This window comes from Heterodontus francisci, unplaced genomic scaffold, assembly GCF_036365525.1.
Source record: "Heterodontus francisci isolate sHetFra1 unplaced genomic scaffold, sHetFra1.hap1 HAP1_SCAFFOLD_255, whole genome shotgun sequence".
Lineage (NCBI taxonomy): Eukaryota > Metazoa > Chordata > Chondrichthyes > Heterodontiformes > Heterodontidae > Heterodontus > Heterodontus francisci.
Genome location: NW_027142012.1, coordinates 75,283 through 99,817, shown reverse-complemented (window position 1 = coordinate 99,817; position 24,535 = coordinate 75,283).

Below are 24,535 nucleotides of genomic sequence, written 5' to 3'. Positions count from 1 at the left end.
ATCCCATAAGCCTTCCTAACAACCTTATCTACCTGTGCTGCTGCCTTCAGTGATCTATGAACAAGTGCACCAATGTCCTGCTGACCCTCTGTACTTCCTGGGGTCCTACCATCCATTGTACGTTCCCTTGCCTTGTTAGTACTCCCAAAATGCATCACCTCGCACTTCTCAGGTTTAAATTCCAGTTGCTACTGCTGTACCCATCTTGCCAGCCCGTCGAGATCGTCCAGTAATCTGAGGCTTTCCTCCTCACTATTTACGACTCCAACAATTTTTTCATCATCTGTGAGCTTACTGATCATACCTCCTATATTCACGTATAAATTATTAATTTACACTACAAACAGCAAGTGTCCGAGCATTAATCCCTGCGGTACACCACTGGCCACAGGTTGCCACTCACAAAAACAACCCTCGACCATCACCCGCTGCCTCCTGCCACTAAGCCAATTTTGGATACAATTTGCCAAATTGCCCTGAATCCCATGGGCTCCTACCTTCTTAACCAATCTCCTATGTGGTATCTTATCAAAAGCCTTACTGAAGTCCATGTAGACTGCAACAACTACTTTACCCTCATCTACACATGCAGTCACCGCCTTGAAAAAAGCAATCACGTTAAGTGACAGGAAATGGAAAGCAGTGGTGAAGAATAGTTTTTTTTTAACTGCAAGGATTTATATAGGGAAGTTTACCAGGGGTCAGTACAAAAACTACTGATTTCCTGGTCTATATTACTGACCTGATACACCGCACCAAACAACATGAAAAAAGGAAAGAAGGTACCAGCCCTTCGCTTTGCAAGCTGGAACGTCAGAACTATGTTTCCTGGCCTGTCGGAAGACCTTACACAAATCAACGATTCTCGGAAGACCGCCATCATTAACAACGAGCTCAGTAGACTCAATGTGGACATTGCAGCACTTCAGGAGACTCGCCTCCCCGCGAGTGGCTCTCTAGCAGAGCAAGACTACACCTTCTTCTGGCAGGGCAGGGATCCTGAAGAACCAAGACAGCATGGAGTGGGCTTCGCCATCAGAAACTCCTTGCTCAGCATGATAGAGCCTACCTCAAATGGCTCGGAACGCATACTGTCCATCCGACTGCTCACCACCTCTGGTCCAGTACACCTACTCAGCATCTATGCTCCAACACTCTGTTCCGCACCTGAAGCTAAAGACCAGTTCTATGAACAACTCCATAACATCATTAGCAGCATCCACAACACCGAACACCTATTCCTGCTGGGGGACTTTAATGCCAGGGTTGGGGCCGACCATGACTCATGGCCCTCCTGCCTTGGGCGCTATGGCGTTGGAAGGATGAATGAGAACGGGCAGAGACTGCTTGAGTTGTGTACCTATCATAACCTCTGCATCACCAACTCGTTCTTTCACACTAAACCCTGTCACCAGGTTTCATGGAGGCACCCAAGATCACGTCGTTGGCACCAGCTAGACCTCATTGTCACAAGGCGAGCTGCCTTAAACAGTGTTCAAATCACACGCAGCTTCCACAGTGCGGACTGCGACACCGACCACTCCCTGGTGTGCAGCAAGGTTAGACTCAGACCAAAGAAGTTGCATCATTCCAAGCAGAAGGGCCACCCGCGCATCAACACGAGCAGAATTTCTCACCCACAGCTGTTACAAAAATTTCTAAATTCACTTGTAACAGCCCTTCAAAACACTCCCACAGGGGATGCTGAGACCAAGTGGGCCCACATCAGAGACGCCATCTATGAGTCAGCTTTGACCACCTACGGCAAAAGTGCGAAGAGAAATGCAGACTGGTTTCAATCTCATAATGAAGAGCTGGAACCTGTCATAGCCGCTAAGCGCATTGCACTTTTGAATTACAAGAAAGCCCCCAGCGATTTAACATCCGCAGCACTTAAAGCAGCCAGAAGTACTGCACAAAGAACAGCTAGGCGTTGCGCAAACGACTACTGGCAACACCTATGCAGTCATATTCAGCTGGCCTCAGACACCGGAAACATCAGAGGAATGTATGATGGCATGAAGAGAGCTCTTGGGCCAACCATCAAGAAGATCACCCCCCTCAAATCTAAATCGGGGGACATAATCACTGACCAACGCAAACAGATGGACCGCTGGGTTGAGCACTACCTAGAACTGTACTCTAGGGAGAATGCTGTCACTGAGACTGCCCTCAATGCAGCCCAGCCTCTACCAGTCATGGATGAGCTGGACATACAGCCAACCAAATCGGAACTCAGTGATGCCATTGATTCCCTAGCCAGCGGAAAAGCCCCTGGGAAGGACAGCATTACCCCTGAAATAATCAAGAGTGCCAAGCCTGCTATACTCTCAGCACTACATGAACTGCTATGCCTGTGCTGGGACGAGGGAGCAGTACCCCAGGACATGCGCGATGCCAACATCATCACCCTCTATAAAAACAAAGGTGACCGCGGTGACTGCAACAACTACCGTGGAATCTCCCTGCTCAGCATAGTGGGGAAAGTCTTTGCTCGAGTCGCTCTGAACAGGCTCCAGAAGCTGGCCGAGCGCGTCTACCCTGAGGCACAGTGTGGCTTTCGTGCAGAGAGATCGACTATTGACATGCTGTTCTCCCTTCGTCAGATACAGGAGAAATGCCGTGAACAACAGATGCCCCTCTACATTGCTTTCATTGATCTCACCAAAGCCTTTGACCTCGTCAGCAGACGTGGTCTCTTCAGACTACTAGAAAAGATCGGATGTCCACCAAAGCTACTAAGTATCATCACCTCATTCCATGACAATATGAAAGGCACAATTCAACATGGTGGCTCCTCATCAGAGCCCTTTCCTATCCTGAGTGGTGTGAAACAGGGCTGTGTTCTCGCACTGACACTTTTTGGGATTTTCTTCTCCCTGCTGCTTTCACATGCGTTCAAATCCTCTGAAGAAGGAATTTTCCTCCACACAAGATCAGGGGGCAGGTTGTTCAACCTTGCCCGTCTAAGAGCGAAGTCCAAAGTACGGAAAGTGCTCATCAGAGAACTCCTCTTTGCTGACGATGCTTCTTTAACATCTCACACTGAAGAATGCCTGCAGAGTCTCATCGACAGGTTTGCGTCTGCCTGCAATGAATTTGGCCTAACCATCAGCCTCAAGAAAACGAACATCATGGGGCAGGATGTCAGAAATGCTCCATCCATCAATATTGGCGACCACGCTCTGGAAGTGGTTCATGAGTTCACCTACCTAGGCTCAACTATCACCAGTAACCTGTCTCTAGATGCAGAAATCAACAAGCGCATGGGTAAGGCTTCCACTGCTATGTCCAGACTGGCCAAGAGAGTGTGGGAAAATGGCGCACTGACACGGAACACAAAAGTCCGAGTGTATCAGGCCTGTGTCCTCAGTACCTTGCTCTACGGCAGCGAGGCCTGGACAACGTATGCCAGCCAAGAGCGACGTCTCAATTCATTCCCTCTTCGCTGCCTTCGGAGAATACTTGGCATCAGGTGGCAGGACTATATCTCCAACACAGAAGTCCTTGAAGCGGCCAACACCCCCAGCTTATACACACTACTGAGTCAGCGGCGCTTGAGATGGCTTGGCCATGTGAGCCGCATGGAAGATGGCAGGATCCCCAAAGACACATTGTACAGCGAGCTCGCCACTGGTATCAGACCCACCGGCCGTCCATGTCTCCGTTATAAAGACGTCTGCAAACGCGACATGAAATCGTGTGACATTGATCACAAGTCGTGGGAGTCAGTTGCCAGCATTCGCCAGAGCTGGCGGGCAGCCATAAAGACAGGGCTAAATTGTGGCGAGTCGAAGAGACTTAGTAGTTGGCAGGAAAAAAGACAGAGGCGCAAGGGGAGAGCCAACTGTGCAACAGCCCCAACAAACAAATTTCTCTGCAGCACCTGTGGAAGAGCCTGTCACTCCAGAATTGGCCTTTATAGCCACTCCAGACGCTGCTTCACAAACCACTGACCACCTCCAGGCGCGTATCCATTGTCTCTCGAGATAAGGAGGCCCAAAAAGAAAAAAAAGAAAAAGACTTGTGAAGCGCACAACTATACTGTTTGAAATGTCACAACATTGTAATGAGGATAGAGTTCCGAAGAAGGGTCACTGACCCGAAACGTTAACTCTGCTTCTCTTTCCACAGATGCTGCCAGACCTGCTGAGTGATTCCAGCATTTCTTGTTTTTGTTTCAGATTTCCAGCATCCGCAGTATTTTGCTTTTATTATGTAAAATCTAGTCAGATTGACGGAATAGGGAGGCACGCAGCAGATGAAATTTCATACAATGTAATGTTTAGTGATACAGTTGAGTGGGAAAAACGAGGAAACATAAATTAAATAAAGGATTCAATTCTCAATGTGATGCAAGAGCCTGGCACCTTTGTGTATATGTACATAAATCGTTGAAGGTGACAGGGCAGGTTGAAAAAGCAGTTAATAAGTTATAGAGGCTTTATGGATGGGAGGCATAGAGTAAAAAAGCTACACATAATGATGAACATTTCTCTCTTTCACGTTCTCTATATTTCTTTCTCAGCCTCTGTCTCTCTCTCTCTATCTCTCCCTCTCTGCTGCGTTGGCTGTTTCTCTCTCTTCTCTGATTCTCTCTTTGATGCTTTCTCTCTCTCTCCCTTTCTCTGGCTTATATTCTTTCTCTCTCTTTCTCTGGCTATTCCTCTTTAACTGTCTCTCTTTCTCTCTCTTTCTCTGGATGTTCATCTTTAACTTTCTCTCTTTCTCTCTCTTTCTCTGGCTCTTCCTCTTTAACTTTCTATCTTTCTCTCTATTTCTCTGGCTCTTCCTCTTTAACTTTCTCTCTCTCTCTTGGCTCTTTGTCTTTGACTCTCGCTCACTGGCTTTGGCCATAGATTACTCTCTAGCTTTGTCTTTCTCGCTCTCTCTGGTTTTCTCTTTCTCTCTCTCTGGCTCTTTCTCTTTTTAATGCCCTGTCTTTCTTTGGTTCTATCTGCTTGACTCTCTCTCTCTCAATGGCTTTCTCTTCAGCTGTTTCTCTGACATCTCTTTCTTTGGCTTTTTCACTCTCACTCTCTGGCTATCTCTCTTTCGATCTCTCTCGCTCTCTGGCTTTTTCCCTCTTTCTGGATTTCTTTTGCCCCCACCAATAAATTTTGGCGCCCCCTGGGCAAACTCTCCCCTTCAAATTTCCCTGCTGCAAATGTCCCCATTCCCCACCACCGCCCCCCCCCACCGCAAACGCCACCAATTTTGCCCCCTCGCCAATATTTCTGACACAAATTCCCCCCGCTGCAAATTCACCCCCTGCAAATTTCCCTCACTCCAATAGCCTCGTCCCCATCTATTACCCCTGTCCCCTGAGCAACTCCCAGTAAATTCCTTTTCCCTCTTCCTCTGTCTCCTTCCCCTCTCTTTGTCCTCTGTCCCCCTTGCCCTCTCTCGCTCCCTGACCCTTTGCATAAATACGCACTCATCCACATCACCTCCCATTTTAAACCTGCAGAAATGACAACCCCTTCCATTTTAAACATTAGCGACTTCCCTCTGTGAATTTCCACAGGATTACCTCACCCCACTCCTCCCACATTGACACACCCGCCACCCGTGAACGAATCCCATCGAATTACCTCTCCCCGTGTAAATACCCTATCGAATTAGCCCCCAGAGAACGTATCCCCTCTACTACGTTCCCCCTGCCCAAGTCTCTATCCAATAACCCCCATAAAACCCCTTCAAATTATGCCTCCCCACTTGAACAGGCCCCCATCTTATGACCCTCCCACCCACCCTCCCCATAAGCAGTCCCCCATCTAAAGGCCCCATGAATCGACTGGAGAATCCCCCCTCCCATTTTAAACCTGGAGTAGAACCCACCTCCCATTTTAACCCTGGTGAAGACCCCCATCCCATTTTAAACCTGGAATAGAACCCTCCTCCCATTTTAAACCTGGAGAATTCCCCCTCCCATTTTAAACTTGGAGAAATCCCCCTCCCATTTTCATCCTGGCGAACGCTCCTCCCATTTCCAACATGGAGTAGACCGCCTGGCCCCCGTGAATTTATGCCCCTACATTATCACACACTGCAATTTTTACCCCTGCCCCCGCGGATTCCCCCCACAAATCTCTCCCTAAAATTTTCTGGCAAAGTCCCCCCTCCAAAATCTTCCCTCCCCCTTGAATAGACCCCCCATCTGATATCCGTCATCTACAGACCCCGTTCTGATTTCACCCTTTGAACTGACCCCTATCTAATATCCTCATTATGACCGGACACCCCTCAAGTACCCCCATGAATATACCCCCATCTAATGTCCTCACTATGACCAGTCACCCCTCTAATACCCCCATGAACTGACCCCCATCTAATATCCTCACTATGACCAGACACCCCTCAAATACCCCCATGAACTGACCCCCATCTAATATCCTCATTATGACCGGACACCCCTCAGGTACCCCCATGAACAGACCCCCATCTGATGTCCTCACTATGACCAGACACCCCTCTAATACCCCCATGAACTGACCCCCATCTAATATCCTCACTATGACCAGACACCCCTCAAATACCCCCATGAACTGACCCCCATCTAATATCCTCATTATGACCGGACACCCCTCAGGTACCCCCATGAACAGACCCCCATCTGATGTCCTCACTATGACCAGACACCCCTCTAATCCCCCCATGAACTGACCCCCATCTAATATCCTCACTATGACCAGACACCCCTCAAATACCCCCATGAACTGACCCCCATCTAATATCCTCATTATGACCGGACACCCCTCAGGTACCCCCATGAACAGACCCCCATCTGATGTCCTCACTATGACCAGACACCCCTCTAATACCCCCATGAACTGACGCCCATCTAATATGTTCATTATGACCAGACACCCCTCAGGTACCCCCATGCATAGACCCCCATCTAATGTCCTCACTCTGACCAGACACCCCTCAAATACCCCCATGAACTGACCCCCATCTAATATCCTCATTATGACCGGACACCCCTCAAGTACCCCCATGAATAGACCCCCATCTAATGTCCTCACTATGACCAGACACCCCTGTAATACCCCCATGAACTGACCCCCATCTCATATCCTCACTATGACCAGACACCCCTCAAATACCCCCATGAACTGACCCCCATCTAATATCCTCATTATGACCGGACACCCCTCAGGTACCCCCATGAACAGACCCCCATCTAATATCCTCATTATGACCGGACACCCCTCAGGTACCCCCATGCATAGACCCCCATCTAATGTCCTCACTATGACCGGACACCCCTCTAATACCCACATGAATAGACCCCATCTAATGTCCTCACTATGACCAGACACCCCTGAAGTACCCCATGAATTGAGCCCCATGTAATATGCACACTATGGCTAGACACCCCTCTAATATCCCCCATGAACTGATCCCCATCTAATATCCTCTCTATTACCAGACACCCCTCAAATACCCCCATGAATAGACCCCATCTAATATCCTCATTACGACCGGACACCCCTCAAATGCCCCCATGAATAGACCCCCATTTAATATCCTCACTATGTCCAGACACCCCTCAAGTACCCCATGAACTGACCCCCATCTAATATCCTCACTATTACCAGACACCCCTCAAATACCGCCATGAACTGACCCCCATCTAATATCCTCACTATGACTAGACACCCCTCAAATACTCCCATGAACTGACCCCCATCTAATATCCTCACTATGACCAGACACCCCTCAAATACTCCCATGAACTGACCCCCATCTAATATCCTCACTATTACCAGACATCCCTCAAATACCCCCATGAATAGACCCCATCTAATATCCTCATTATGACCGGACACCCCTCAGGTACCCCCATGAATAGACCCCATCTAATATCCTCACTATGACCAGACATCCCACAAATACCCCCATGAATAGACCCACATCTAATATCCTCATTATGACCAGACACCCCTCAAATACCCCGATGAACTGACCCCCATCTAATATCCTCACTAAAACCAGACACCCCTAAAATACCCCCCATGAACTGACCCCCACACAGTGCAAATGTAAATCTGAATAAAAACTGCCTGTTTATACTGCAGTCAATCCGGCCTCTCCAGCAAAAACTCATTGCCAGAATTTCAAGATAACTGCAGTGAGACATTTTCAGTCATTTTCTGAACTTTCTGTTAACTGGAGGTGAAGAGTGAAAGACATTTAATACAATTAGTGTTAAATGGCCATTATCCAAACCGGCCCCTCCAGGTTTTAAATGACAGCAGCTTTTCTGCTCTGTTCATGAGGTTTTTGGGGGAGGGAGAGAGAGACAGACAGTCTGACAGGTTTCTGTCTGGGATGGTCCATTTGAGATATGGCTGGAATATCCCTCTCTCCCCCACTCCCTGTTTACACAGAGACTCACCTTGGACTGTCCCATACCTGGGAAGCAGTGTCCAGATGGAGGAAGCTGAGAGCTGGTTGGATGAGCTGTATTTTGGGTGAACTGTCTGTTTTGAGTGACAGGTTCTGGGATATGTTAGGACAACATCAGGCTCCATCCTTTCTTTCCATGCGGCTGGTTCGTGAAGGTGAGTTTCTGTGTCTCAGTCTCTGTGTCTCTGCGCCCAGGTGAATTGTAAGCTGAATACAGTGTATGTGTGTGAGAGAGTCCAGTCTGAATCCCCTTCTCTCTGTCCCAGTCCTGACCCTTGTCTCCAATTCCCACCCCAATTTCCGGCTCCAGAATCTTTTCCCAATGGCTGAGCTGATGGAGGGAAGGTATTAGAGTCCAACGATGGAGCGCAGACCATGTGGGATGGTGAGTACCACAACTTTATTGTCTCTCTCTGCCTTTCTCTATCCTTTTGCCTCAATCTCTCTCCCTCAATCTCTCTCCCCAATGTGTTCTCAATCTCTCTCTTTCAATCTCTCTCTTTCAATCTCTTTCTCAATCTCTCTGTGTCTATTTCTCTTTGTTTCTCTCTCTCACTCTCTGTTTCACTCTCTCTCTCTGTTTCGCTCTCTCTTTTCCTCAATCTCTCTCTCTCAATCTATCTCTCTGTCTCTCTCTCTATCAATCTCACTCTCTGTTTCTCTCTCTCTCTCAATCTCTCTCTCTCTGTGTTCCTCTCTCTCTCTGTTTCTCACTGTGTGTTTTTCTCTCTCTCTCTCTCTGTTTCTCCGTCTCTGTTTCTCCCTGTCTGTGTTTCTCTCTCTCTCTGTTTCGCTCCCTCCCTCTATGTTCCTCCTTCTCTCTCTCTCTCTCTCTCTCTCAATTTGTGTTTCACTCTCTCTCTGTTTCTCTCTGAGTGATTGTGTATCTTTCTGTATCAATGCATTTCTAATTCCTTCTTTCTCTCAGTCTCTCTGTGATTTTCTGTGTGCCTTTCTCAGTGGCTTTCTGTCTGCCTGCAATTACATTGTGTCTCAGTTCTTTCCCTCCACTTTTTTCCCTCCTCTTTATTCCCTCCTCTTTTTCTGTGTCTCTTTCTGCCTTTTCTCGATTTCTCTGACTTGCTGTCTACTCTATTTCTAACTTTGTCTTTTCTCTATTTCTCTGAGTTTGTCTATTCAGTATTTTTGACTTTCTGCCTTTTCTCTATTTCTGACTTTGTCTTTTCTCTATTTCTGTCTTTTCTCTCTTTCTGACTTTTCTCGATTTCTGCCTTTTCTCTATTTCTGACTTTTTGTCTTTTCTGTCTTTCCGTCTTTTCTCTATTTCTGACTTTTCTCTCTTTCTGTCTTTTCTCTATTTCTGACTTTCTGTCATTTCTTTCTTTCTGACTTTTCTCTATTTCTGACTTTCTGTCTTTTCTGTATTTCTGACTTTCTGTCTTTTCTCTATTTCTGTCATTTCTTTCTTTCTGACTTTTCTCTATTTCTGACTTTCTGTCATTTCTTTCTTTCTGACTTTTCCCTATTTCTGACTTTCTGTCTTTTCTCTATTTCTGTAATTTCTTTCTTTCTGACTTTTCTCTATTTCTGACTTTCTGTCTTTTCTCTATTTCTGACTTTCTGTCTTTTCTCTACTTCTGACTTTTCTCTATTTCTGTCTTTCTGTCTTTTCTGTCTTTTCTCTATTTCTGACTTTTCTCTATTTCTGACTTTTCTCTATTTCTGACATTTCTATATTTGACTTTTTGTCTTTTCTGTCTTTCTGTCTTTTCTCTATTTCTGACTTTCTGTCTTTTCTGTCTTTTCTCTATTTCTGACTTTTCTCCATTTCTGACTTATTTCCATATTTGACTTTCTGTCTTTTCTGTCTTTCTGTCTTTTCACTATTTCTGACTTTCTGTCTTTTCTGTCTTTTCTCTATTTCTGACTTTTCTCTATTTCTGACTTATTTCTATATTTGACTTTCAGTCTTTTCTCTATTTCTGACTTTCTGTCTTTTCTGTCTTTTTTCTATTTCTGACTTTTCTGTATTTCTGACTTTTCTGTATTTCTGACTTTTCTCTATTTCTGACTTATTTCTATATTTGACTTTCTGTCTTTTCTGTCTTTCTGTCTTTTCTCTATTTCTGACTTTCTATCTTTTCTGTCTTTTCTCTATTTCTGACTTTTCTCTATTTCTGACTTTTCTCTATTTCTGACTTATTTATATATTTGACTTTCTGTCTTTCTGTCTTTTCTCTATTTCTGACTTTCCGTCTTTTCTGTCTTTTCTCTATTTCTGACTTTTCTCTATTTCTGACTTATTTCTATATTTGACTTTCTGTCTTTTCTCTATTTCTGACTTCCTGTCTTTTCTGTCTTTTTTCTATTTCTGACTTTTCTCTATTTCTGACTTTCCGTCTTTTCTGTCTTTTCTCTATTTCTGACTTTTCTCTATTTCTGACTTATTTCTATATTTGACTTTCTGTCTTTTCTGTCTTTTTTCTATTTCTGACTTTTCTGTATTTCTGACTTTTCTCTATTTCTTACTTATTTCTATATTTGACTTTCGGTCTTTTCTGTCTTTCTGTCTTTTCTCTATTTCTAACTTTCTGTCTGTTCTGTCTTTTCTCTAATTCTGTCTTTTCTCTATTTCTGTCTTTTCTCTATTTCTGACTTTTCTCTATTTCTGACTTTTCTCTATTTCTGCCTTTTCTCTATTTCTGACTTTCTGTCTCTCTCACTTTCAGACTTTTCTGTATTGCTCTTTCTGTCTTTTCTCTATTTCTGACTTTCTGTCTTTTCTCTACTTCTGACTTTTCTCTATTTCTGTCTTTCTGTCTTTTCTGTCTTTTCTCTATTTCTGACTTTTCTCTATTTCTGACTTTTCTCTATTTCTGACATTTCTATATTTGACTTTTTGTCTTTTCTGTCTTTCTGTCTTTTCTCTATTTCTGACTTTCTGTCTTTTCTGTCTTTTCTCTATTTCTGACTTTTCTCCATTTCTGACTTATTTCCATATTTGACTTTCTGTCTTTTCTGTCTTTCTGTCTTTTCACTATTTCTGACTTTCTGTCTTTTCTGTCTTTTCTCTATTTCTGACTTTTCTCTATTTCTGACTTATTTCTATATTTGACTTTCGGTCTTTTCTCTATTTCTGACTTTCTGTCTTTTCTGTCTTTTTTCTATTTCTGACTTTTCTGTATTTCTGACTTTTCTGTATTTCTGACTTTTCTCTATTTCTGACTTATTTCTATATTTGACTTTCTGTCTTTTCTGTCTTTCTGTCTTTTCTCTATTTCTGACTTTCTATCTTTTCTGTCTTTTCTCTATTTCTGACTTTTCTCTATTTCTGACTTTTCTCTATTTCTGACTTATTTATATATTTGACTTTCTGTCTTTCTGTCTTTTCTCTATTTCTGACTTTCCGTCTTTTCTGTCTTTTCTCTATTTCTGACTTTTCTCTATTTCTGACTTTTCTCTATTTCTGACTTATTTATATATTTGACTTTCTGTCTTTCTGTCTTTTCTCTATTTCTGACTTTCCGTCTTTTCTGTCTTTTCTCTATTTCTGACTTTTCTCTATTTCTGACTTATTTCTATATTTGACTTTCTGTCTTTTCTCTATTTCTGACTTCCTGTCTTTTCTGTCTTTTTTCTATTTCTGACTTTTCTCTATTTCTGACTTTCCGTCTTTTCTGTCTTTTCTCTATTTCTGTCTTTTCTCTATTTCTAACTTTCTGTCTGTTCTGTCTTTTCTCTAATTCTGTCTTTTCTCTATTTCTGTCTTTTCTCTATTTCTGACTTTTCTCTATTTCTGACTTTTCTCTATTTCTGCCTTTTCTCTATTTCTGACTTTCTGTCTCTCTCACTTTCAGACTTTTCTGTATTGCTCTTTCTGTCTTTTCTCTATTTCTGACTTTCTGTCTTTTCTCTACTTCTGACTTTTCTCTATTTCTGTCTTTCTGTCTTTTCTGTCTTTTCTCTATTTCTGACTTTTCTCTATTTCTGACTTTTCTCTATTTCTGACATTTCTATATTTGACTTTTTGTCTTTTCTGTCTTTCTGTCTTTTCTCTATTTCTGACTTTCTGTCTTTTCTGTCTTTTCTCTATTTCTGACTTTTCTCCATTTCTGACTTATTTCCATATTTGACTTTCTGTCTTTTCTGTCTTTCTGTCTTTTCACTATTTCTGACTTTCTGTCTTTTCTGTCTTTTCTCTATTTCTGACTTTTCTCTATTTCTGACTTATTTCTATATTTGACTTTCGGTCTTTTCTCTATTTCTGACTTTCTGTCTTTTCTGTCTTTTTTCTATTTCTGACTTTTCTGTATTTCTGACTTTTCTGTATTTCTGACTTTTCTCTATTTCTGACTTATTTCTATATTTGACTTTCTGTCTTTTCTGTCTTTCTGTCTTTTCTCTATTTCTGACTTTCTATCTTTTCTGTCTTTTCTCTATTTCTGACTTTTCTCTATTTCTGACTTTTCTCTATTTCTGACTTATTTATATATTTGACTTTCTGTCTTTCTGTCTTTTCTCTATTTCTGACTTTCCGTCTTTTCTGTCTTTTCTCTATTTCTGACTTTTCTCTATTTCTGACTTATTTCTATATTTGACTTTCTGTCTTTTCTCTATTTCTGACTTCCTGTCTTTTCTGTCTTTTTTCTATTTCTGACTTTTCTCTATTTCTGACTTTCCGTCTTTTCTGTCTTTTCTCTATTTCTGACTTTTCTCTATTTCTGACTTATTTCTATATTTGACTTTCTGTCTTTTCTGTCTTTTTTCTATTTCTGACTTTTCTGTATTTCTGACTTTTCTCTATTTCTGACTTTTCTCTATTTCTGCCTTTTCTCTATTTCTGACTTTCTGTCTCTCTCACTTTCAGACTTTTCTGTATTGCTCTTTCTGTCTTTTCTCTATTTCTGACTTTCTGTCTTTTCTCTACTTCTGACTTTTCTCTATTTCTGTCTTTCTGTCTTTTCTGTCTTTTCTCTATTTCTGACTTTTCTCTATTTCTGACTTTTCTCTATTTCTGACATTTCTATATTTGACTTTTTGTCTTTTCTGTCTTTCTGTCTTTTCTCTATTTCTGACTTTCTGTCTTTTCTGTCTTTTCTCTATTTCTGACTTTTCTCCATTTCTGACTTATTTCCATATTTGACTTTCTGTCTTTTCTGTCTTTCTGTCTTTTCACTATTTCTGACTTTCTGTCTTTTCTGTCTTTTCTCTATTTCTGACTTTTCTCTATTTCTGACTTATTTCTATATTTGACTTTCGGTCTTTTCTCTATTTCTGACTTTCTGTCTTTTCTGTCTTTTTTCTATTTCTGACTTTTCTGTATTTCTGACTTTTCTGTATTTCTGACTTTTCTCTATTTCTGACTTATTTCTATATTTGACTTTCTGTCTTTTCTGTCTTTCTGTCTTTTCTCTATTTCTGACTTTCTATCTTTTCTGTCTTTTCTCTATTTCTGACTTTTCTCTATTTCTGACTTTTCTCTATTTCTGACTTATTTATATATTTGACTTTCTGTCTTTCTGTCTTTTCTCTATTTCTGACTTTCCGTCTTTTCTGTCTTTTCTCTATTTCTGACTTTTCTCTATTTCTGACTTATTTCTATATTTGACTTTCTGTCTTTTCTCTATTTCTGACTTCCTGTCTTTTCTGTCTTTTTTCTATTTCTGACTTTTCTCTATTTCTGACTTTCCGTCTTTTCTGTCTTTTCTCTATTTCTGACTTTTCTCTATTTCTGACTTATTTCTATATTTGACTTTCTGTCTTTTCTGTCTTTTTTCTATTTCTGACTTTTCTGTATTTCTGACTTTTCTCTATTTCTGACTTTTCTCTATTTCTGCCTTTTCTCTATTTCTGACTTTCTGTCTCTCTCACTTTCAGACTTTTCTGTATTGCTCTTTCTGTCTTTTCTCTATTTCTGACTTTCTGTCTTTTCTCTACTTCTGACTTTTCTCTATTTCTGTCTTTCTGTCTTTTCTGTCTTTTCTCTATTTCTGACTTTTCTCTATTTCTGACTTTTCTCTATTTCTGACATTTCTATATTTGACTTTTTGTCTTTTCTGTCTTTCTGTCTTTTCTCTATTTCTGACTTTCTGTCTTTTCTGTCTTTTCTCTATTTCTGACTTTTCTCCATTTCTGACTTATTTCCATATTTGACTTTCTGTCTTTTCTGTCTTTCTGTCTTTTCACTATTTCTGACTTTCTGTCTTTTCTGTCTTTTCTCTATTTCTGACTTTTCTCTATTTCTGACTTATTTCTATATTTGACTTTCGGTCTTTTCTCTATTTCTGACTTTCTGTCTTTTCTGTCTTTTTTCTATTTCTGACTTTTCTGTATTTCTGACTTTTCTGTATTTCTGACTTTTCTCTATTTCTGACTTATTTCTATATTTGACTTTCTGTCTTTTCTGTCTTTCTGTCTTTTCTCTATTTCTGACTTTCTATCTTTTCTGTCTTTTCTCTATTTCTGACTTTTCTCTATTTCTGACTTTTCTCTATTTCTGACTTATTTATATATTTGACTTTCTGTCTTTCTGTCTTTTCTCTATTTCTGACTTTCCGTCTTTTCTGTCTTTTCTCTATTTCTGACTTTTCTCTATTTCTGACTTATTTCTATATTTGACTTTCTGTCTTTTCTCTATTTCTGACTTTCCGTCTTTTCTGTCTTTTCTCTATTTCTGACTTTTCTCTATTTCTGACTTATTTCTATATTTGACTTTCTGTCTTTTCTGTCTTTTTTCTATTTCTGACTTTTCTGTATTTCTGACTTTTCTCTATTTCTTACTTATTTCTATATTTGACTTTCTGTCTTTTCTGTCTTTCTGTCTTTTCTCTATTTCTAACTTTCTGTCTGTTCTGTCTTTTCTCTAATTCTGTCTTTTCTCTATTTCTGTCTTTTCTCTATTTCTGACTTTTCTCTATTTCTGACTTTTCTCTATTTCTGCCTTTTCTCTATTTCTGACTTTCTGTCTTTCTCACTTTCAGACTTTTCTGTATTGCTCTTTCTGTCTTTTCCTTATTTCTGTCTTTTCTCTATTTCTGTCTTTTCTCTATTTCTGACTTTTCTGTCTTTCTGACTTTTCTCTATTTCTGTCTTTTCTCTATTTCTGTCTTTTCTCTTTCTGACTTTTCTCTATTTCTGTCTTTTCTCTATTTCTGTCTTTTCTCTATTTCTGTATTTTCTCTATTTCTGACTTTCTGTCTTTTCTGACTTTCTGTCTTTTCTTTCTTTCTGTCTTTTCTCTATTTCTGTCTTCTCTCCATTTCTCTGTCTGTTTCTATCTTTTCTCTCATTCTTTTTCTCTCCCTTCTTTGTCTCTCTCTTTTTCTCTCTCTTTATTTGTCTCTTTCTATCTTCTCTCTTTCTCTTTCTAACTTTTCTCTCCTTCTTTCTCTCTCCTTCATTTCTCTCTTTCTTTTTCTCTCTCTTTCTTTTGCTAACCCCATTCCCCCACCCCGTAATTTCCCCCAGGAAATATGCCCCCCACTCAATTTCCTCCTGTCAATTTAGTCACCCCGGAATTCATTTCCCCCCGCAATTTTTTCCCGCCATAATTTCCCCCACCACAATATTCCCCCCTCAATTTCTCCCCCTGCAGTTTTTCCCCCTACTATTTCAACCCAGCAATACTCCCCCGCTCAATTTCCCACCCAGCAATGCTCCCCCCGCAAGTTACTTCTCCTGCAATTTCCCCCCCGCAATATTGCCCCACTCAATTTGCACCCTGCAATGTTCAACCCCCACAACATCCCCCCACAATACTCCCCCCTCACTTTATCCCCGCAATTTATTCCACAGCAATAATTCCCCCCCGCAATTTCTCCCACCAGCAATTATTTTCCTGCCGCAATTTCCTCTCCCACAATATTTCCCCCACCCTCATGTTCCCACCACCCTCAACTCCCCGCACAATTTCTACACCACCGCAATTTCCCCCTCCCACAATATTAACCCCCGCAATTTCATCCCCTGAAATTTCCCCCTGCAATATTTCCCCCCCCGCAATTCCCACCCTGCAATTTCCCCCTCCCCACAATATCCCCTACTCTCAATTTCACCCCCCCCGCAATTTCTCCCTTTCAATTTCCACCCCCGCAACCCCCCTCAATTTCCCCCTCAATTACCCCCCGCGCAATTTATCCCCCGCAATTTCTCCCCCCACAATTTTTCCCTGCCCGCAATATTTTGCCACCCCACAATATCATCCCCCCTGCAATTTTTATCCACCACACAAATTTTTGCACCCTTGTACAGACCCCCATCTAATTATCCCCTTATAATACCCCTGCTACAATGCCCCCGCAACCCAGGAACAGACGGCAATCTAAATACAGCCCCGTGAACAAGCTGTCATCTAAATACACCCCCGTGAACAGTCTCCCAGCTAAATACACCCCTGGGAACAGACCCCCATCTAAATGCACCCCCGTGAACGAACTCCTATCTAAATACACCCCTGTGAAAAGAGTCTCATTTAAATACACCCCCGTGAACAGACTGTCATCTAAATAAACCCCCGTGAACAGACTCACTTCTAAATACACCTCTGTGAACAGACTCCCATCTAAATACACCCCCGTGAACAGACTCCCATTTAAATACCTCCACCCCCGGGAATAGACTTCCATCTAAACATCCCCCCCAGGTACAGACTCCCATTTAAATACCTCCCCCCTCGGGGACAGACTCCCATCTAAATACCCCACCCCGGTGGCAGACCCCCATCTAAATACTCCACTCCCCAGGAACAGACTCCCATCTGAATACCCCCCACCCGGGAACAGACTCACACAGCGGCACAGTGGCGCAGTGGTTAGCACTGCAGCCTCACAGCTCCAGGGACCCGGGTTCGATTCTGGGTACTGCCTGTGTGGAGTTTGCAAGTTCTCCCTGTGTCTGCGTGGGTTTTCTCCGGGTGCTCCGGTTTCCTCCCACAAGCCAAAAGACTTGCAGGTTGATAGGTAAATTGGCCATTATAAATTGTCACTAGTATAGGTAGGTGGTAGGGAAATATAGGAACAGGTGGGGATGTTTGGTAGGAATATGGGATTAGTGTAGGATTAGTATAAATGGGTGGTTGATGGTCGGCACAGACTCGGTGGGCCGAAGGGCCTGTTTCAGTGCTGTATCTCTAATCTAATCTAAAATACCGCCCCCACGGGAACAGATCCCCATTTTAATAACCCCCCCTCCGTTAACTGACCCCAATCTGTCACCCCGCTGCCCCCACTGTAAACAGCCCCCTTTCTAAATACCCTCCCTGTCCTACAAAAGCTCTACTCATTCCTACTCTGTATCATCCCCCCCGTGAACAGCTGCCCCCACTCGCCCCCCCCCCCGTGTAACTCCTGTCCCAGTCACCATCCCCCTCTCCCCCACTGTGTAATTCCCACCTCCATCACTTTCCTCGGTTTGCCTCTATCTCCCGACAGTCTTTAATTCACTTTAATCCCTGGTCTGGATAAGCCACTGGAATTCCATCAACTGGCTCCCAGACCCCCCGGCACCTTTAACTCATGTCCGGCCAGACACAGGGCCGGGCGTTGAGCAAGGACCTCCAGAAGCTAACTGGCATTCTGATCCTTTAACGCACAGGAAGATCCCAGCTCCAGACACATCCCTCTCTGCAGAAAGGTGTTTCACCTGTTCTCCTCATCTGCTTCAGGGAATCAAACAGAGGGAGACACACACAAACACACACACACTGACTGGCACCGGGACGGGAGGATGCCATTCAACCCTTTGATCCTGTCCCACCCCATGTGAGATCATGGCTGATCTGTCCCTTCCCCCATCGGGCCACAAGGAGGCAGGCAGAGACAGTCGGGGAGCAGATACACAGAAAGGGAAAGAAACACTGGGTTGGACTCGGACTTGGTACCAATGGTGCAAACCAGGTGGAGGGGAGGAGGGTGGCTGTGAATCGGCTGCCTGTTCAGCATCTCTCCCCTGTTTTTACCTCAATGGGAACAAAACTTGGCAGAGATGGAAAGCAGGATCCAGGCTCACAATCACCCTGTACAACACCAAGGCAGCGAGTTTCCATGACTTAATCCGAGTCTATCTCACACTATCTCTCCCTCTCCCTCTTTTAATCACTCTCTCCTTCCCTCTCCCCTTGGACAACCATGCTTTCAGTCATGTCGTGGTTAATTTCGAACCTTTAACTCTTGCCCTTTGCGGGAAAGTCACTGTAGTTTGAAAATATCAAACACTCAATATCCAATACTCACCCTAAAACACTCACCCGAAAGCCCCAATAATAAACTGAACAGAACGTGGGGATTATTACTAAGGTTCTGCCAAGCACTCCTTACACCCTGTCTCCCTTCTGCCCTGCTTATAAAGTGTATCAGTTGTTTTTAATAATATGTTTTCAACAACATTATATGTAAAAGTAAATGAAAACTGTGGCTCAGCATCAATAACCATTTGTGTCAGAAAGTTCCAAACAAATATCACACCTGGTGTGTTGATAGCTTTCTTCATATCACTCCTGAATGGTTTTAGGCTATGTTTCGATTTTTAGACTATGCCCCAAAGTTCCTGACTCCGCAGCCAGTGGGAATAGTTACTTTCTGCATACCTCATCATTTTCCCTTATTATCTTTAAAACATTAATCAAATCACCCCTTAACCTTCTAAATTCCAGGGATACAGAGTAAATCTCCACCGGCAATGTCCCAGTAAACACTCCCAAGCCAAGCACAAAGGGAACACAGAGAGGGGAAACCTGGGGCGAGATACAGGGTAAAGACAGGGCCTATTGTATTATGAACATAGAAATGGTCTTATGCAGTACAAACTGAGACTGGGTGAAACACAGCAGAACCAGAGACATGGCCGAGTGTAACAAACCGAGACGTTGTCTAGTGCAGTAATAATGGAGGCAGGGTCTCGCGCTTTATGAGCAGACGCAGGATCTAGTGCAGTAATAACTGAAATAGTTCGTTGGTCTTAAACAGATGAAGACAGGGTCGCTAATCATGGGGATATTTGATTGGGGATGAAGGGATGGAGTGTAATGTATCCTATTAGCTTATAACACAAACTGAGGTGAGACATTAAGCTGTGAGGAGGACACAGAGAGGATATCGAGTATGGAGTATGGACTTCTTCAGTGAGTGGGCAAGAAAGTGGCTGATGGAATATACTGTGGTGAAAAGTCTGGTATTCAGATTGGCTGAAAGAAAAGGTTATTGACATTGAAATGATTGTGTTTTATTCAACACATTATTTGCATCAGAGTAAATCTGCTGATGTAATATATTTGTTCAGGTGAGTGTAAATAATAGCAATAATCAGGGGTATAACAGTGTCAGTGGAGACGTATATCCTGTATAAATCAGCACCCGTTGGAATGGATCAGCTCATAGTGCTGGAGCTGTGGGTTCCAGACTAACAGAAGTCTCTGCTTCTCACAGAAATGGGATATTCAGTACTTCTTCAGATCGCATCGATTTATTACCCTGTACTTGCTGCAATTGGAGTTCCTGGTAAGCCTGTATATCAGTTCATAACGGTGTAACTCGATGTTAACTGTGCTGCTGTACTCGGTATTATTTATCACTTTGTGTTTCACACAGCCACCTGTTCTTTACCAACAATTTACTGCTGGAATCTCCTCATTGTCTACTCTTTCGGTCTTGCAGGAGCTGCATTATATTTAATGGTATTGGTTTTAGTAACCCTGGAATAGTTACTGGATTATTGTGTTTATTTAATATATTTGAATCAGATGTCTCGGTTAAGATCAAGAAAAAGAGCATCAGGAGATTTTCACACTTTCGTGATGTGCAACTAAGCAATCGTGCAATGTTTTTATGATATTAATTTTCGCCCTTTGATAACAAGACCTCCCACGGTATCAATGCGACAAGGAGGCACCACAATATTCTCCCAAACCCAATAACATGGTTCAGTTTAACAGGGATTTCAATGTATTTATTGGTGATCACTGTTATAAAATATACTATGTATGTCTGACGCTGCTTCAGAGGTCTGGCTACTGAACTGAGTTTGCTGCTTCCTCTTTCACATCTCCTTCCCTGCTTCACCGTGGAGCCTTCACTGTCACTAAACTACATTGGAAAACAGAAAGTACTGATGTGATGTTTTATTGGTTTACACTGTATCAGTTGGAATCAAGAGTCTTTCCATTTTTCTGCATATTATCAGCAGCAGCGCCGATGGTGTTTTATTAATTTAACAACCCCACATTCTAACGGTGTACTTTATAATTCCAGGAGAATGAATTTCAATGATTGTGAAGTTTGTCTGGAAGAAGCTTTAGATTCTGTTAATTCCATGCATTGTGGATGAAATGAAGAGTGTAGGTGAACAGATGGAGATTTGTGCGCTCTGTTGAGACATTAAACTATTCACTGAGGTTTCACCATTGAGAAAACTGACTCTGAGAATAGAATCATTGAAGATGGGGCTGGTGAACAGAACACAGGCACAGAATGTGAGGAATACATCGCATGTGAAAAGTGGCATTAAGTACCAGTTTGCAAGGTGTGAGGAGTCCAATGAGCCAGGGTGAGCAACTTAGAAAAGGAGCAGTGAGAATGAAACAGAGGGAAACAATTAACCAGAAGGAAAGTGAAAGAGGAATAAGCAGAGGTGTGAATAAATCACTAACATAAAGTGTTGGAATATCCAGAGTAATTAGTGAGAGAAACTGAGAGTTGAAGTTGTCAGTTGTCGGATTGTGTTAATTTTACTGTTGGACTTGTTCCCTCAGTGTTTATTTCAGTCAGCTCCTCATTTTGTTTTGTAGAAAGTTCCAATTGCTTACTTACTGGCTGAATAAACATAATAAAATCAGTTCTTCACTGATGGTAGTTCATTATTTAAATACTGCACTTTAAAATCTCTGTGACCATTGAATTCAATAAAGAGCGAGGCTGATGTCAGAAATATATTTAAATTGACATTTAACTGACTGTGCAAATTTAAATGTATTGACTAAATTGTATAACCAATGAAATGTTCTACAGCACCAATAACTACAGGTATTATTGTTTGAATGTATTAATTGAGTTATGTTACTGGGATCGATAAATTAGCTGTGCACTATCACTTTGCAGCAGTCTCTCCCTGTGAATCTCAGCCTGTTCTCTCACTGTGTTGAATCCTCTGTTCATTGCTTCTTTTTATCCACTTTCCCAGACCATCTGCTCCTGTCTCCTCTCCAGCTCTAACATGTCCTTTTCCTTCTCTGTCTCCCAATCTCACTCACTTGTTCCACCTCCAGCTGCCTTTTCCATATAAGTTCCAACCCTCAAACTCACCGCAGCTGCTCTCAGACTTTTCCCACCTTGTACTGGCCCCTATTGGCTCTCTGAACCCACAGAAACCAACCAGCTGCACATCCCGCTGTTCTCAAACCTTTCCGACCGACAGTCTGGAGATAAATCCCCATTTAACCCATTGGATTCCATCTCTGTAAAACCCCTTCTCATTTCCCGACCGGTACTGCATCCTCACTCAGTACTTTCAGTAGTTCCAGTGCTGACTTTATTCGCTTTCCAGATCAACTTCCCAATTCATTAATAACAATTGTGTTTCAAACATTTCACTGTGGCAAAGCACTGCCCAGGTCAATGAAACAGTTTTCATTGTTTGATGCAGCAACAAAGCTGGAAATTTCAGCCCAGATCCTGTCAAACTGCTTCTTTGTCTCCAGGTCTGATCAGTAATTTCTCTGTTTCCTTTTCTCTCTCTTCCAGTTAACTTGGTGACGATTGTGATCCTGTCCCGAGGAAAGTGCGGTCTCTCCAAATGTATCACTGTCTACCTGGTGGCAATGGCAGTGGCTGATCTCCTGGTCGTTATCTGTGGTCCCATATTGTTGTGGATTGTTTTCATGTATTTCCCAGATTCATTCCTGAACATTACTCCCATATGTTGTCTCATGTCCGTTCTGTTTTTTGCAGCCACATTTATTTCTGTCTGGCTCACAGTCTTTTTCACCTTTGATCGATTTGTGGCCATTTGCTGTGAGAAGCTGAAAACAAATTATTGCACCAAGAAAATGGCGGCTGTGGTTGCAGGAACAGTGAGTGTGCTGGGCTGTTTAGAGAATGTCCCAGTTTACTTTGCACTTAAACCAAGGTACTTTATTGATAACGTTCCCATGCTTTGTGTTTATAAACCGAGCTTCTTCACTTCCCCCACATGGGGGGCATTTGAATTATTTAACCTCATTTTAATCCCTTGTGTCCCGGTATTTCTGATTTTGCTGCTCAATATTCTGACGGTCAGACGTATTTTATTGTCCAGTAAAGTCCGCAGGGGATTCCGGAGCCACAGAAATGTAGAGAATAACAAGGACCTAGAGATGGACAATCGGAGAAAATCAATTGTTTTACTCCTCAGTATATCCGGCAGTTTTATATTGTTGTGGCTGACCCGGGTTGTGTATGTCATTTATAAGCGAATTGTAGATATTCGGGATACTTTCTCTGACACTGAGCCTCACGATACCGCAAATTACACATCAATGATGCTGCAGATGCTCAGTTCCTGCACCAACACATGTATTTACGTTGTGACCCAGACTAAATTCAGACAGGAGCTGAAATACGTGGTGAAATATCCTGTCAATCTCATTGTTAAATTAATGAAATCATAGAAAGAGCTGAAGGGTTTCAAACTCTGAAACTAAATCCCATTCACTAAACTTTCCACAGGACAGAAAGTACATTTTATATTCGCAGCACTGAGCCCTGAAATGATCTTAAATTTGATTCTGAGATCACATTTTACTGATAATCTGACCGTTTGAGGTGGGATTTCCTCTGCAGATGATTCATGAATTGTTTTGAAAAAGTGTCACTGGAATGCACAGCTGAATTCAACTGAGCCTCCCCTGGACCCACAGCAAAATGGACAAAGTTGCAATTCACAGTGATTGTGAGATGGTGAGGGGCAGAAGCTGCAGTGAATCATGGACACCAGCAGATGGAGATGGTGAGAGAGGCAGACACTGCAGTGAATCAGGGACACCAGCAGATGGAGAGGATGAGAGCGGGCAGTAACTGCAGTGAGACAGGGGCTCCAGCAAATCGATATGGTGAAAGTGGGCAGTAACTGCAGTGATTCAGGACGCCAGCAGATGGAGATGGTGACAGGTGCAGAAACTGCAGTGAATCAGGAACACCAGCAAATGGAGATGGTGAGAGGGGGGACAGTAACTGCAGTGAGTCAGGGACACCAGCAGATGGAGATGCTGAGAGCGGGCAGTAACTGCAGTGAATCAGGGACACCAGCAGATGGAGATGTGGAGAGTGCAGAAACTGCAGTGAATCAGGGACGCCAGCAGATGGAGATGGTGAGAGGGGCAGAAACTGCAGTGAATCAAGGACACCAGGAGATGGAGAGGGTGAGAACGGGCAGTGCCTGCAGTGAGGCAGAGACAGCAGCTGTTGGAGGAGGTCAGCGGGAGGAAGTAACTGCACTGAGGCAGGGACACCAGCAGATGGAGAGGCTGAGAGCGGGCAGTAACTGCAGTGAATTAGGGACACCAGCAGATGGAGATGTGGAGAGTGCAGAAACTGCAGTGAATCAGGGACGCCAGCAGATGGAGATGGTGAGAGGGGCAGAAACTGCAGTGAATCAAGGACACCAGCAGAAGGAGATGGTGAGGGGGGGACAGCAACTGCTGTGAGACAGGGACACCAGCAGATGCAGATGTTGAGAGGGGGCAGTAACTGCAGTGAATCTGGGACACCAGCAGATGGAGATGGTGAGAGTGGGTAGTAGCTGCAGTGAGACAGGGACACCAGCAGATGGAGATGGTGAGGGGCAGCAACGCTGTGAATCAGGGACACCAGCAGATGGAGATGGTGAGAGGGGCAGAAACTGTAGTGAATCATGGACACCAGCAGATGGAGATGGTGAGTGTGGGCAGTAACTGCAGTGAGTCAGGGACACGAGCAGATGGAGATGGTGAGAGTGGGAAGTAACTGCAGTGAGACAGGGACACCAGCAGATGGAGATGGTGAGAGGGACAGTAACTGCAGTGAGACGGGGGCACCAGCACATGGACATGGTGAGCAGGGAAGAAACGTCAGTGAGACAGGAACACCAGGAGATGGAGAGGGTGAGAACGGGCAGTGCCTGCAGTGAGGCAGAGACAGCAGCTGTTGGAGGAGGT